This window comes from Drosophila tropicalis, unplaced genomic scaffold (assembly GCF_018151085.1).
Source record: "Drosophila tropicalis isolate 14030-0801.00 unplaced genomic scaffold, ASM1815108v1 contig_805, whole genome shotgun sequence".
Classification (NCBI taxonomy): Eukaryota; Metazoa; Arthropoda; class Insecta; order Diptera; family Drosophilidae; genus Drosophila; species Drosophila tropicalis.
Window position 1 is genome coordinate 1,971,367 of NW_027173295.1, and position 13,075 is coordinate 1,984,441.

General features: G+C 34.7%; 1 protein-coding gene across 1 annotated transcript in view; it reads right to left on the bottom strand.

Annotated features, from left to right (window-relative positions):
- Positions 1-13,075, bottom strand: part of nrm (neuromusculin) — a 209,187-nt gene that overhangs the window by 195,076 nt on the left and 1,036 nt on the right.

Below are 13,075 nucleotides of genomic sequence, written 5' to 3' on the forward strand. Positions count from 1 at the left end.
TTGCCCATCATGCACCACCGTCACCTCCAGCACTCAAAGTATTGTCTGGCATGAGCCAAAAAGTTTAAACTGTTTTAGCAACTTGTTTTTTGTTTATTTTCATTTTGTTTCTCTGTGCTTCTTATTTTTTTATTTTCATTTTTTGTTTTTGTCTTTATGTGTGTGTGTGTATAGTTTGGCGCTTTTCTGTATCGGTTTTTGGTGGTTGTTAATGTTGCTTTTGTTGTTGTAGTTGTATCGGTTCTTGTTCTTTTGTTGTTTCTTTTCCCCCTATATTTTTTTTTTGTTGATTTGTTGGCCAAAAGTTAATTGAACTGCAAACGCCCACAAAATTTACATTTACACAGCGCATATTAAGAAAACGAACAAGTTTAAATGAGAAACTGATAAATCATTAAAAAGAAGCAGCAAATATAGTCTGCCTTTTGGAGAAGACTAAAATAGAGAGAAAGCTATTTACCTGTAGAATTCTTGGAATTTACCAACATTATTAAAAGCCGAACTGTTTATGAAAACATTTGAAGATGCCAAAATGAGACCTAGTCAAATAGATTGGCAATGCTTCTATGTACTAGCTAGCAGTCTGAAATTGTCTCTTTCAACCTCATTCATATTTACCCTATTCGATTGAATCTTTTTTCCTTAAGCCTCAATCAAGGTACCAAATCGATGTCATAAGGAGATTAACTTTCACTTAAGTTCATTTGTTTAGTTGCTTTTAAAGACTTACTATGCATTTTTTGTTATTGCTAGTGTTTTTTTTTTCCTCTATGGGTAAACTGATGAAATAATGTTGCCAAAATGGGCAAGATCCAATTTATGTTTTCACTACATCATCTATCACCTGCTTAGTCAGCTCAAGTGTCTGAATTTCATATTACCGTCACGGTGCCTCCATCTGGGCAATATTTCCTAATTTACCACAATGTGTTTCGCTTCCCTCACCCTCCCTCTCTTTCTCTATCTCTCGCTTTCTCTCTGCCTCGCGGCCGTCATTTCTCCCTTTGCTTCGTTGTTACACACACATATAAATTTTTTTACCGCACATAGCAAAAATATTTTTGTTTTTACTCAAAAGACCAAAAACCGTAGAAAAAAAAAAAAACAAATACAGCAACAGCAACAAGAAAAATGTTTGAAATTCCACGCAAAAGTATGCAATGGTAAATTTTTTTATTTTTTTTTTTTTTTTTTTTGGACTAGACATTTGCGTAGTCAGTTTACTGGTTAGAATAAGGGTAAGGGCAAGGGGACGACTGTGAGGAAATGTGGTGAGGATTGAGGGATACGGAACGTGTGAGACAATATCCAAGAGGCAGGGGGGAAACCATAGCCAACGTCAAGTCGCATTGGAATGGCAGACGGAAGTTGTACGCAAAAGACAATGACTAAGCACAGGAGGCAGGCAGGCAGGCAGACAGACAGACACACAGAGAGCGACTGAAACCCACATACAAGGAGATAGATAAACAGGGGATGGGAATGGTTAAAAGGAAGCGAGGTGCTGGCACTAGGGACAGAGAGGGGGGAATACCAACATATGCATACAATGCAAAACCACAGATAAAGTTTCTTCTATTTTTTATGCTATACTTGGACTTTGGCAAAAGTTTTCCTGGACAAAATGCAACTAGAACATGGACACATATCCACCAGATCCATGTGTGAGTCTGTCTCTCTCTCTGTGTGTGTGTCTGTATGTGTGTGTGTCCTGTCAGTGAAAATAAAAACATTTCTTAAGGCCTTTTGAAATGTTTTTTTGATGAACATTTAAACTGCAATGGCCATCACCAAAAACTTACTCTCTTTCTCTATCTCTCTTACTCACTTTCCACCATCTTCTTGAATCTAGAGTGTTTTATTTGTCTTTTTTTTTTTTTTTTGTCACCCATCTTCCTCCCACAATGCTCTTGTTTGGTGTCCTTTTGCTCTTCGTTTATGCATGAGCTTAGTTTCTCAGGATTTACATTCATATTTTTGTCTTTGCCTTTTTCTCTATGTATGTACATGGCTAACATCTTTATTAGGCCGTTTGCCATTTTATAGGCAACAGCAAAAGAAAAATATCAAAGAAGTTAAATTCGGCTATGCCGAAGTTTATATACCCTTGCAGTCCTTGACAATAATAATTTCACATGTTCAAAATTTGTTTTCTGCAACTCAATTCATTAATATACAAACAAAACAATTTTACTCTTCATACTATGTACAATTTGTTCTTCTTCTTCCCTCATTCCCTAAGCAAAGCAACGCACGCATACACATACAGTTTATGTAGCGTTGCGTCTGTGTGTGTATGCATGTGCTCTGTTGATTTGATGATGACGTAGTAGGCAGCAAGCAGAGCTGCCGGCAGCGATTGAACCGATTTATATAGACTGTAACTTGTGTTCTATTTATCCGATCAGGGTCAAATTTTGGGATCTGAGATTTTATATCAAATTCTATTATATTGGTAAATTTCATGGGGATACTCCAATTTTTGCAAAAATTTTTGTTCCAGAGTTATATGATATAGTAGTCCGATCCCAAAGATTTTCATACTTTATCTCACCCGGGTAAAAAAAAGCTCCCAAAAAAAATTTCATCCCGATAGCTCTTAAGATGGCTGAGTAAAACGCGTACGCACCGACGGACAGACGGACAGACGGACATGGCTATATCGACTTAGCTTCTCATGCTGATCAAGAATATATATACTTTATGGGGTCGGAAACGTCTCCTTCTGTGCGTAACAAACATCTGACCAATTTTATAATACCCTCTGCAAGGGTATAAAAAACAAATACATATATAAAGGGGTATGCGAAATTCCTTGAATATATCCCAGAATTCATGATTTTAAAGAGGAAACTCTTCAAGTTTTAAATAGTGAAAGCAATTGAAATGTTGCTAGCTGATAGACTTTATTAATATTCCCTTCTGATTAAAAAAAAAATTCTCATCACTTTAAAAGGGTACGCCATCTACTCATGTGCGACTGATGTTTCACTGGGTCTTAGTGACTCATTCGACAGGTTAAGCAACTCTGCGTAGGCATCTTTTAATAATTGAGTCAAATTTTGTATCTTTCATCGGGCAATTAATGGACGATTCGAACTGTCAGATCATGTCAATCAGAAATCAGGCAACCAAACAATTTCGCTGACATTGCATTATGCCTTCGAAATGTGGAAAACAATTAAACTGTTCAGTTGGCGGAAGGGTATGTGGACAATGGTGACGTAGGGATTCAGAGGGGTGGATGGCAGGTGGGGTTAGTGGATAAAGTCCTTGCCTATAAATTAATAATTGTCAAACGTTGCCGCAAGATTCACACACATACACACACACACACACACACACACACACACACACACACACACTCATAAAGAGTATGCATATATATTTTATTTTATATTATTAATATTAATACGCTGCGCATTAACGCGAACTGAATAATAAATTAATTATGAGAACAGAAAGATCCTTTGATGCATAGCCTGGGTCCCTTTCTCTCACTCTCTCTCTCTCTCTCTCCTGCTTACTACACACCGATTTCCGTCAAGTAATTAAAGAACCAATGAAACATCGAATAAAACCAAAAAAATATATATGTATACATACATATATGTACATATTTGTATGTCTGTAAGTACATATTGAAACATATCGAGTCATCTGTAACTGCAGTCATCATGTAAATCATTTGAAATTTTCCAGTATTTACAATTATTGTTGATTGTTTTCTCTTATTGGCACTTAATGAAGAAAAATGATGACAGCACACAACAACTCTCTCCATCTACACATACATACATATGTATGTACATAAATACATTCATATTGGCATTTATATGTACATACATAGCTCATATTCTATATATTATTATTATTATATGTATATGCCAGGATAAGAGTAATTTCAGCTTCATGACATCTACTTTTGCTCAATTTTTTTATTATTTTAATGCACTTGAAGTATTTGCAAGCTTTTGTTAATCTATAAAATGTTTATATCTTCCAAATACATTTAACTATATCGCAAATTTATAAACAATTTTCTAATTAGAGAATGCCAATACAATATACATACATATATCCCCATATATAATAGATCAAGTTTCTGAACAAATTCGAATCTTTTTCGAATCATCTTTCTGATTAAATTAAACAATGAGCCAGTTTTCTTTAGTCAGGAATCTTTCTGGATAGTTGAATATGTATGTGCCTTCCTTTTAATTAGTTTCAAATCATTTTTGGGTTATATTTAATGATCAGATTCGACGATAACGTTACTTTTCGTTTTTGCACTTTATTAAAATCAAATTTTGAGCATTTAGAAAAGATATTTTCGAGACGCCTTCAATCAAAAAGAATTTTCCAAGCATTAAAAAGAATATGCACATATATTATAATTAAGATTATAATGACAATTATTTGAAAATATTTTACAAGTTGCAGTCCTCGGTAGATAAGTTTTCTAAATGGCCCAGTCATTTACGAGGATCCAGGTTCGAATCCCAGGCTAAGTAAGGATGTAGCCGAAGACTAAGGCCTTGCTTGTAAAATATGGTTAGGTTGATAGTTTACAACTATATCCCATACTTATAATAACAATAATAATAACAATAACAATAACATTTTTACAAGTTACATAAATAGATCTTATTCAATTAAACAAAAAGTTAATAAAAGCAAAAGTTGATTATTATATAAACATTAAAATCTTTATCCACATAAATACTGTCTACACCAACAGATCTAGATCTCACAAGTATCCCAAAGTAATAAGCTCTGATCGAGATAAGTGATACACCAATCGATGATACTTGCTATATGCTCATATATCGCCTGTCAAATATCTTGAGTGAATGCTATGATTGTTTGCGATAACTGTACTGCAAGCCCTCTCGATTTTATTGAGTCAATTGACCAATAGAAAGAATTTTTGAATAATAAATCCATAAAAGATTCAATCCTTTTTTAATTCAATAAATATAAAGAATAATTTTATTTAAGATTGTCTATTTCTATCTATTCCTAGTAATATCTATATAGAGTAGTAGAACATTTTTAAATTAAACTTATTTTTAAATAGAGTTTTAGACATACATAACTATTACTGGTATCAGAATTTAAATGGATTTTTTCAACGTTTTCAAAGGCAAACATGAAATGGAATGGCAACAGACGGAAATTAAAATCAAATGGGTGTTTTAAAGATGCAAAACTTAACTCCAATGCAACTACTTAAAAAAAAAGTTAATTGTTAATTAAATTAAAAACTGAATGATTTTGGGTAAATATCATTGATTGACAAACAGGTCAGATATGAATACTGAACACTAGGGGCGACAGTGTGTGAGTCTGTTTAACACACATTCCAATTTTATAGTTCAATTTTAAATTGACAGCACATGAAAGAGATGTGCCAACTTTCCATTCGTATGGATAAAGTACTTTACGATCGATTTACTTACATTTGTGAAATATTTTGTTGTTTTGCATTTTCTTTGATGGCTTTTGTTTGTTTTTTATTTAATTAAATTGCATTAAACTATCAATATGAATACACATTTTATGGGTATTTATAATTAATTAATCGTTGATTGAGCATAAAACAAAACAGAACAATTCAATACACAATACACGTAAAACGTAAACGAGAATACAAAATGTAAGCAAAATTATGACGAGGGGTAGCGACAAACAGAGAGAGAGAGAGAAAGAGAGTGTGGGTAAAAGAGGGAGAGAAAATTTCATTAAATCATTGGGTAAATCATTGGGATAACTTGCCTATTACAGTTTATGACGATTTTCATACAAACAATTTAATTAATTTGCCAAATATTTGTTGGTCAAAAGTGAAAAATGAGCTACATTCACTGGCTCACCCTCGCACCTTGTCAACCTTCTCGCCCCTGGACCCGCCCTCGCCCCTCTCTTCATACAAAGGGCGAGCAAAATTGAATTTTCACCAAAAAATTCTTCTTCCATGGAATATTGCTTTATTTTTGGATAGATAGATTGTGGGAATACAGCGATGCATCCATGCCTAGTGCCAGAGCCATCGTTCGAGCCAGTGTCGAGGGCCAGAATTGTTGCCCCATTCCCCTAGCCATGACAATTCCCCATCGGGCCGTAATGTTGACCAAAAATCGGGACAAGCAGTAAATATGAACTGGACAGCTGTGTCTGCGTGTGTGTGTGTGCTGAGCACAATTGAAACCATCAGCACACATACTACCTAGCATCCCCCAGCCCTCTCATTCTCTCATGCTCTTCCTCTTTACAACGAACCATTCTCATACCTCCTGCTGTCTCCTTATCCTCCATGCAGGCCATTAATAATACGCTTACGCGCTTTTGTGTGCCCAATGCCTGTTGGCTATTGAAACGAGCGAAAACTTCATCGCGAATCCGCCTCGAGTTTCCATACCGAAAAACGCGAACGCGTACGTTGCAAACGAACTATGGGGCAAGGGCTAGAGGCAGTTTTTTGTGGCCTGTCATGAGAACATCTACGTACATACAAGCAGGAAGGGAGAGGCAGAGTGAAACATCAGAGTGAGACGGCAAGAGAGATCACAATATATTGACAATATATTGATGCCAGGGCATAAATGAATTTTTCCATTCCTTTTTATTATTTATTTTTACTTTTTATACCCTTGCAAAAAAGGGTATATTAATTTTGGTCAGAAGTGTGCAACGCATAGAACGAAGCATCTCCGACCATACAAAGTATATATATTCTTGATCAGCAAGACGAGACGAGTTCAACTAGCCATGTCCGTCCGTCCGTCCGTCCGTCCGTCCGTCCGTCCGTCCGTCCGTCCGTCCGTCTGGATCAACGCAAACTCCTCCTAGACCGTAAGAGCTACAGAGCTGAAATTTTGCACGTAGGCTTGTATATACTGCAGGCGTTGTATATCTCGGATTCAGCCGGATCGGACCACTATATCATATAGCTCCCATACAAACCCCAAAGTCACGAACAGTGACTTTTCTCAATAACTTCGTTATTTTCTGTGTTATTATCGTGAAACTTAATATTAGAGAGTTTACTACGCCTATAAGCGACTATGCCCAATTTGATCAAGATCGGGTGACTATATCATATAGCTCCCATACAAACGGCCAAGTCACGAACAGTGACTTTCTCAATAACTTCGGTATTTTCTGAGCTATTGTCGTGAAACTTAATATTAGAGAGTTTACTACGCCTATAAGCGACTATGCCAAATTTGATCAAGATCGGGTGACTATATCATATAGCTCCCATAGGAACGATTGGTCGAAAACAGTGACTTTGATCAATATCTTCGTTACTTTTAACGCGATTGCTTTTAAATTAAACATTTCTTAATTTAATATATATGTTAATGACTGTGCCGAATTTGATAAAGATCGGGTGACTATATCATATAGCTCCCATAGGAACGATCGGTGGAAAACAGTGACTTTGATCAATATCTTCGTTATTTCCTATGATTGTAGGCCTTTCTTTCTCAAGCTTAAGCCTTTTTAGATAAAACGTTCTTCCACATTGATGGCTAATAGGTAAGGATAGAGTTACCAAAAAAGTTGCAAGGGTATACAAACTTTGACGCGGTCGAAGTTAGCCCCGGCCCTCTGGTTTTTGCTTCAATTCAATCTTTAAACGCCCCACACATATTGTTCTCCAGATAGTTTAGACCAGACAATTAAGTGAATTGGCTTACTTGCTAAGCCAGAACCATTTGTGGATTAGTTTCACTTTCACAGATATCAGTGTGAATGTCCTGACCGATTTCGAGGACAATAGCTACTCGTTAAATCGATGTTATATTCCATTTAATAGCTTGTAACAGGCAAAAGCTTTGGTCATTTTAACAAATATTTTTGTAAAGCTTGCAATTACTCTAAACTCTCGTACTATAAGGACTTAAATTAGCAGCTGAAAATTCCAGATCCTTTGGCTAGAAACAAGACTAGAAACCTTCTTGGCATATAAGCAAAGGATTAGGCTATCGAATCACCTGAACTTCGGCTTTGGCAGATTTGACTTGAAGATATGTGTAAATGCTTCAAGGCAATGCAACAATTACGTATACGCAATGTATGTGCTCTTATGTGGATGACCAAAATAGCCAAAAATTAGTTATTTTTTCTCAAGTAATTGGTTAAATTAGGTTTTACGCAAAAAAATCAGAAAAATCTAGGCCATAAATGTAAAACAAACAATTATATTTTAACAGAAGCCTAAACAGATTTCAAGCTTTTTGTTAAGCCAATTAATTCTACAAGTTCCATGTGACTAAGAACTTTCATTGTCAACAAGTTCTTGGTAAAGGTCGTCTCCGTATTGATTGTCTGGTCTATTGATCATTAATCTTTAAATAAATGAGGAGATATTTGTGTCCTCCTGGAGTTCTTTTAAGGAGCGACTATAATAGCCAAAACCATTTGCCAAAATATTTCAACCAAAGTCGTAATTGATCTGTTCCTCATTTCTGTGGAACGAGCACATGCCCCTATCTATGATAACAATATGAAAAAACTACAAAAAAAATTGGGCTCGCCCCGAATTTGAGAAGTATTATTGGCCCCTTTATGGCGTTAATGGGCAAAAGTTTAATTGTGGGCACATAAATCAAATTTGACTTCACCCCTAGGTAAAACGTCTTTCGGTCTTTCATTTGCTTTTTTTTTAAATTAAAAACTCTTGTATACCGCGGTACGATTATTTATGTCTTTAATCGTTTAACGATTCAATTCATCGGAAGTCAAAAGTCTCTGAACTTCGTAAGGAATCAACAAATGAAACTTTTTAGCCCAAATTAATTTACCAAATGATTAAAAAAATTGTCATTAATGACTTTTTAAAAAATCGATAAGTGCCTCAAGCCATTGTTAAATCTTATCTTATCTTACACATACAGATTAAGACTAATTTTTTGCTATTATCAAGCTATAAAGTTCGAAACATCATATGTGTCTTTATGAACTTGGAGGATCATTCGCTTATTCTAATCGCTCAAGATGAACACATTCGTTTACCAAAACTGAAGTCAAACAAAAAAGACAACAGGATTGGATCCAAGAATAGCTTGAGATGGTATTGAAATCATGTTAAGAACACTTCTTTCCTACTGACAGCTTGAAGATAAATTATTATGATCTTATAATCTTTCTGCTTAATGTTTCTTTTCCAATCCTGTAGTCCTTTATTCGCCCAGTTAAGAGTACAGAGTCTTTTTTTTCTTTTGCAGAGTCTTTACATTTTTATTAAGTAAACTAAAGTTAAAGTTGAGTTAAAGTGCATTTTTCGCATTAAGTTTTTAAATGATAGTTAAAATGCTATATGCATTGGTCATAAATGTTAAAAACTCTATCATCCGTTGTACATTTTTATTGATATGAAAATGAAATTTTAAACGGCATGACAAGCCAAATAGCAAAAGTCAATAAATTTAAATAAATAAACTGGAAAAGCAGCGGTGAAAAACTGAAACACCGAACACCGTATACGGGGAACGGTCCAATGAAAACCGTAAACTAAACGAAAACTATGGATTTTGGCCTGGTGGAAAACTAACAAAACCCAAAGCCATAAAAATGTCAACATGAATTTCAATTAAAAATACACAACAGACTGAACCGAATTAAAGTCAGTTTTTGACCCGCGCTGGCTATATGTATGCATATATACCAAAAGTACACAAAAATCTAAATTGGAGTATGAATATTTCGCTTAGAATTAACTATGCCATATAATTGTAGAGACGCAGGCGACAAAATCAATTAGCCATAATTGCAAGCAGCCGTTCAGAGAACACCGTAAAAAAAAAAAAAAAAAAGGAGGAAAAAACCAAAATGCCAACATTTCCAAATTCAAACCACGAAAATTGTTTGCTTTACCTTTCCATTGAATAGTTACATATTTATATATATATATGTATATATCATTTGTTGGGATTGATGATGATGATGATATGAATGTAACTGGAAAGAACTGACGGACGGACGGACCTCAAAGTGTAATAAATATTTCCTGACATTTTGTGGCATTTTTGCATGTCAATAATATTTATTATGATTATTTCAAAGGCATTAGCCTGAGTGGTGGATTGAGGTGAATTCACCGACGATTCGTGCCGCAAAGTATCCCACAAAAATGTGCAATAATTGGAAGCAATAAGTCCCGGATGGAGTATGAAGAGCAGGGCAGTGGGGGACCTTTCAAACTAGTAAAGTCAGCAGTCATAACGACCAATAATTGTTACAAATCGAAAGCCGCCTTAAGTCAGTTCCCGGTTACCTACCCCGCCATGCCCATTTTCCATTTTTCTTTTTGACATTTTCTTTTTTTTTTTTTTTTTTTTTTTGCTGGGCAATTTCTCACATTTCGTTTTGTCATGCAAATCGATTGGTGGCGTTTGGCACGCAGACCTCCAAAATTGGCCATATTCATCACGACTAGAATATTTCTTTCCCTTTTTCGCTCTCTCCTTTTTTATCGAGTACTTTTCGTTTATTGATAGAAGTAACCCACAAAATTTAAAAGCTTGCTTTATGAGTTCCACTTATGACTTTAAAAGCGAAAAATAGAAAACGACAAGTGCAAAATTCGAAATATCTCTTAGTGAGTGAGTCATTGTGGTCTATGTACTTCAGATGAGCTATTAGCCAAGCTGCGGTTGACATGCCTAACAGCTGGATGTAAAAGCAGCGAAGATTAAGACAAAACTTCATGTCAGTGTTTCTAGTTTAAGTCTTTAAATGCAATAGTAGGGCAATACGCTTAAATGGCTTTAAAGATGTATCACTGTACTATTAGGCAATAAATTAATCTGCAATACAATGAATAAATACAATTGCTAGTTCACGAAGAGAAAACTTTGATTATTCTTTTTTATAAGTTGGTTTGCGATCAATCTTTATGATAAATGTGTTTCCTGATGTTCATATATCAGGACAAGAATCCAAATATAAAATGCTTACATACATAGGTAGTATAAATGCTTAACACTTAGTATCTACATCAAGTCAAAATGACAATATTGAAATTAAATATTGCATATTTAAGTTTAAATTTATAATATACATATCTATTAATTAACTGTTAATTTGAAAAAGACTTTTTCTACGTTTTTAAATTGTTCCCTGAGGTGTGCATTGAAATAGAGAAATCTATCAAGCTTTTGACCGATTCGACTACTTTAAGTACATCCAACCAAAACCAAAGACGTTAATTAGATGCAATTTTCTTCTTATTTTTTGCCAGCTTATTAGCCTTAATACGTTTTTTAATCAATCAAAGCCCTTCATTGGCCTGTGTTGATTCTCGTCCTCGACTTGAGAGACTTTCTCTAAAAGTTTCTGGGATTGCAATTTCAATTGATTAACTTGCAATCGTTTTGTATTCAAATTCTCAATTGTTTCATCGAAGTCAGTCATCAGCAAAGGATAATGCATATTACCACTCTAATGTTCAACCGTTGTGCTAGTGTTTAAGTTTTCAAGTGTTTAAGGACCTGTCTTATTTTATTAGGTTAATTTCCAGAGTATGACAAATATGAATTGCTATAATGAATTCCGAAATAAAAATGTTATACAAAATGACAGATAAGCCCTGACGGCAGCCGACATTTGACTATATTTCATTAATTTACTTCATACTATTAATTTTGAACAAGAAAAGAAACATTATGCCAAGTCAAATGCTGCTCCTGACCCTTTTAGTTTTTTGTTGATTCGGACTAGATTGAATGTACAGTGTTATATTACATTAACGATATATAGTTTTGTCATCTACCACTATAATTGTGTAGTTTTCTTAAAAGGCCTTCTTTTATTGAGTTAATTCTATTCAATTTTCCTTTGCCTTGTACAAAATACTTAATATTATCTTTTATCTCAACTGAACAAACATATAAGAGGTCGAAACTCTGATGTGTATTTTGCTCTTTTAGCTATATTAAATCATGAAATCACTGGAAATGAAATGATAAAATCAATGAATATATGAATTCTGAAAGTTAATTTTGGTTTAAAATGTTGCTGAGCTTTTGCCTAAAGATAGACTTTCTTGTTATGTCTTTCTATTGTTTGCAGTAACCTCAACTCATCTTATCAATAAACCATTAACTAAAATCTTAGAATAATTCTCACTTTTTTCGTTTAAATCTATTTGGCCACCAAAAGCAAGTGATTATTCCTTAAGGTGTTTTGTGTTGTCCATCGTCCAAACAATTTAAAAATGATTTGATTCCGGCATAAATATATGTATATCTATTTCTGCTATGATCAATTTGATGGGCCATGGCTTGAACACTTCCTGACATCCTTCCGGAATTTCTTTAGGCAACAAGCTGCATCGTTTCCACTTTCATGATTCTTTCTTTAACTGCATCATCAGCAGCAAAGAAGTGGGGAGGGGAGGTATAAGTAGGAAAGCAAGCAAGGGCAACATTCACCATACTTTATTCTCATCGATATCATCTTTGCTTTTATTTTCATATTTTCTTGTTTCATTTTTACACACCCAGACACACACACACACTCTCTCTGGGTGCTGTTAAGCAATTTCTTTCATTTCGCTCACAGTTTTTCCTATTTTTGCTATCTCTCTACTGTTGCTGTTGTTGTTGCTATATTTTTATTTCAATTTTTATCCCCAGAGACAGACAAAAGCATCTGCTGCAGTTTGTAGATGATTGTTGTTGCTTCTTATTGTGCCCGGTTAGTGGGTTGCATATTTTGCATCGTTTTCCATTTGTCCTCCCACCCATTTAAGAAACAAACAACAACAACAACAAAACAAAAAAAAAAAAAAAAGAAAACTCACTCTTCATCCTCTGCGGAGATTCTCAACGCTTTTCCACTTGAGCAGTGAGCTTTTCTTTGGTCGCACTCAAGCGGCGCTTCAATTCGCACTTCACCTGAAGAGGGATTCCACTCTTTGCCTCCCATTTCCATTTTCATCTTTAGCTCTTTCCTCCTCTATACATATATATTTAACTTAACATTTTTTCTGATGACAATCGATGTGCCAACAAAACACATGCCACAAAAAAAAAAAATCCCACACTAACTTACACACACACAC